The sequence below is a fragment of the Bidens hawaiensis genome, unplaced genomic scaffold (genome assembly GCF_021521415.1).
Source record: "Bidens hawaiensis isolate Kalapana, Puna unplaced genomic scaffold, B.hawaiensis_p1.1 tig00018514_1, whole genome shotgun sequence".
Lineage (NCBI taxonomy): Eukaryota > Viridiplantae > Streptophyta > Magnoliopsida > Asterales > Asteraceae > Bidens > Bidens hawaiensis.
Genome location: NW_027492803.1, coordinates 349,763 through 353,821, shown reverse-complemented (window position 1 = coordinate 353,821; position 4,059 = coordinate 349,763). Strand labels below are relative to the sequence as shown.

The 4,059-nt window shown below is 33.9% G+C and overlaps 1 pseudogene; it reads right to left on the bottom strand.

Moving 5' to 3' along the window:
- Positions 1-1,010: 1,010 nt before the first annotated feature.
- On the bottom strand, positions 1,011-1,963 carry LOC143556308 (uncharacterized; annotated as a pseudogene).
- Between the last annotated feature and the right edge of the window lie 2,096 nt (positions 1,964-4,059).

Below are 4,059 nucleotides of genomic sequence, written 5' to 3'. Positions count from 1 at the left end.
GGCATCGGTGCACACCCACATACAAAGATTGGGAGGCTGCTGCCCTCCATTAAAATCTTCTTTAGTGTTATCTATACATAAAAATCATGATCACTTTCATAAAAACATGTAATTACATATGAAAGAGCAATAAGTGGGTGGATCGAAACTTCGAAAGAGATGATGGAGATTGATAGCGGTTTTGCATATTATTTGAGGAATGAGTGAGTGTCATCTTTTCATTTAAAATCTCATGCTAAAATTAGATATTCTATTTCACATGTTTGGATAAAAGTTGCAACAATTTATATAATGAGAACATGTATGTTTCAAAACAACTTAATTGTACCATCTTCACATGTAATGTACAAGTTCCCAAATAAATACAACGTGATTAGTTTCCGAATCAAATTTGTAATTTTCTAATCAACTCAACGAGAATATTCAAATTTGAATTACATACACAAATTTTATGGTTTATGTAAGTTACTTTTTGTTTACTATACATACACATATAATTTATTTTATTTACTTTACTTATTTATTTATTTATTTTTGCATGATTTGGTTTATTAAAATCAAATTGAATTTGAGCATAATTCTAGTTTTCAGTTGTCTAGCTAAAGCTAAGTTTTAAAAAGTTTAAATTTTAAATAATGAATTATTTTAGAGATATATGAATATATCCCTTTCAAGATCTCGAAGAGGTTAATTTTACAAACTGCTACTGAATCTATGAGTAGACAAAAGACTACCTGACTAGAAAACCCACTCGATAAACGTCTTTATTGATCCATAATACAAAGATCGAAGTATGTTATTTTATGCTTCCTTTTCCATATTCTTACTTTCCCATTTTTATTGAAAAGACTGCACTAGTCCTCAAAAGGTTACATAAGAAGAAAAAAAAACATCTGACTTTGACTTTCAAGGAAAAAGAGTTTTTTGACTACAAACATGAGTAACCTTATGCAAAAAAATAAAATAAAATAATAATAATAAAAAAAATTACCCTAACTCTTTAGTACATTTACATTACACGTATATTATTATACATATGAATTATGAAGCGATACATGTTAAATCGGGTCAAGTACCCAGTGTTGACCATCCGCCTTAACCCGAAACCCATTAACCCGGGCAAACATATTTACTGCTCGTCTAACACCTCTATTATCCACAACCGTAAAATAGTCATGCCCAATAAGAATCCCACCGGGCCTAAGTAACTTATAAGCCCGATTAATATCGGACCAAGCTGAGTGAAAATCATGGCCCGCATCAACTTCGATCAGGTCCCCAAACACGCCCCATTCGCACAACTTCTCAAGCGTCGACCCAGTCGAGAACGGTAAAAACATAACCGTTTCCGTTGCATTCATAGCAACCACATTTTGAATAAATTTGTACAACAACATTGTGTCACCATTTATCATTTTAATATCTTTAAACCGGTCGACCAAGCCAGGCCACCCTCGGAAATCGTCTATGCATAGTATTTGAGTTTGGAGGCCGAGTTGCCTAGTAAACTCGGCCATGTGGATAGCCGAGGCGCCAAAGAAGGTGCCGATTTCGATTATGATTTTGGGTCGGGTTTTATGGATTAGGTTCTTGAACACGGGGCCGGTTGAGCCCCAGCCTTTTATTCGTGTGTGGCGTAAGAGTGGTTTAATATGGGCGTGTGGGAAATCTTGATACGGGGATGACCCGTTGAAGACCCGGTTTATTATTATTTGGCGAATGAGTTCGGGATGAACCGGGTTAGCACAGTGGAGTTTGGAACTTGTAGTGGTCGGTGTCCGCGGTTTGAGGTGGGGGGTGGGGTGGATCATATGATGGGTTCTTTGATTGAGCGGATAAATAGCCTAGGTAATATGATATGGGGATGAGAATGAAGTAAGCCGTCGGCTTGGTGAAGCCGTGACGGTTGAAGGTGGATATAATTCTCGCGGCGGCGGCGGCTGAGTCAGTGATCATGTTAATTTTTCATGTTTTAGAATCTCTGGTGGTTGTGAATACGTGATTCGGAAAAATAAAGTTGTGGGATAAGATGATGAAAGGAACAAATGATTGGGGGATGATTAAACATCAGTCGCTATCTATACACATATGATTAACTTTACTAGATTGTACTAGACTACTAGTTATGCCTTTTCACTCAATTTTATTTTAAAGTTATTCTATATATAATTTAATGATTAATGATTGATTTATATGAATTGGTGGTCGCTATATGATGGCGGGGTGAGCAGGAAACCGAATTAATTGAACCGAAAGCGAATAAAACGAACCGAAAAAACCGAACCGAAGCATTAACCGACGATTAATTTTTTGTTTTTTTGAAAAACCGGATTTTCGTTCGGTTGGGTTTTTCATTTTTAAAAAACCGAAAAAAAACTGATATGTGTTTTCACTTAAATATTAATACAATTATATATGTTATTTTAGATGTTACAACCGGAAACAAAACATCAAAACGATCTACTGTTGATGGTGATGAAGATTATGAAGATGATGAAGATTAGGAGTAAACTTTGAAGATAAATATGATGAAGAATGAAGATTGGAACTAAACTCTTAGTGTTTTTTGATTAAAAACTTTGTTGAATTTTAAGCTCTAGTCCTCTTGCAATTTTGTATTCGTTTGGTTGTTTGGTTCCATATAACAAATGCCTATTTTTGTTTTTGGAATATAATATGCATTTTCATTTTTTGAAATTTTTTTGCAATGCCTACACACACCAAAAAAACCGATTATAACCGAACCGAAACTTGAAAAAACCGAGAAACTGAAAACCCAACGGTTTGTGTATTTGAAAAACTGACTTTTCGGTTTCGGTTTCACCTAATAACCGAACCGAACTGTGCTCAGCCCTGTATGATGCTATGAAAACAAAAATGAAACCGAAAACGGTCTGGTATGGCCGAATAGGTTGTGGTCTGGTATGGCCGAATAGGTTGTTATATTCGGGCTTGTCCGATCGAGAACACAAATTATTATTTTTTATATTGAGGATCTTTAATTTATTATAGTTGGCACTTGGCACTTAATTTTAGAATTTTATTTCTTAAGCTCAAGCTCTACTTATTAATAGTTTTTCAAACTAAAGCTAGCTTAGTTTATTTATTACTAGGTTATTGATCCGTGCACGACACGGACGGAAATATAGAAATCGTCAACTAAACACATATATAATTTCAAACGTCAAGTTATTTTTTAATATATTTTTTAAGACAAAAACATGATTTCTAATTGCAATTCATATTCATACGTAGGGGTGTTCTTCGGGTTTGTTTTTCGGGTCTGGTTCTTCGGGCTTCAATGTTTTAAATCTTAAATTCGAAACCCAACCCAAATCTCTCACGGGTTTTTCGGGTTTGGGTTTTTTCGGATTGGGTTAATCAGGTTTCGAGTATCCTAGAAAATGAAACAAAAAACAAAAACATTTAAAAAACTTCAATGCTAAAGTTAAAACAACATATTCTTCTTTGCTCGTAACGCAATAATCAAATAATAAACCAGCATAACTTGACAAAGTCGGAAAAAATTCAAAAGAAGAGTAAAACTAAGTAACTAACTCGAACCATAATCTTCTTCAATCAAACGTGATTTGGTTCTTCGATTTCGATTGCTATTAGTAATAAACAGAAAACATAAATTAACAATAAACAATCGATCCTTAATAGTTGGAATAACAACAGTCGATTAGGCTCAGATTCTGATAACTTTAGTGACTAAGACTAAACCTATTATACCTAAAATTATATTTAATTTCAAAACTAAAAGTTTATTCGGGTTGACCCGAAACTTATAAATCAAAACCGAATTATTTCGGTTCGGGTTCGGGTTAGTCTTTTCTTGGGTTCGGGTTAGTTCGGGTTTAGGTACGAGTTTTTTCGGGTTGGCTTTCAAGTTTTGGGTAAAAGTGACAGCCCTATTCATACGCAAACACAGTATATATTGAAATACATAAACTTACAAAGAATAACTTTACATAGTAGAATGTTTACAAAGAAAATTTAAAACTTTAAAAAATAATATTAACAGAAAAAAATAAACTTCACAACTAATCTAGAAAG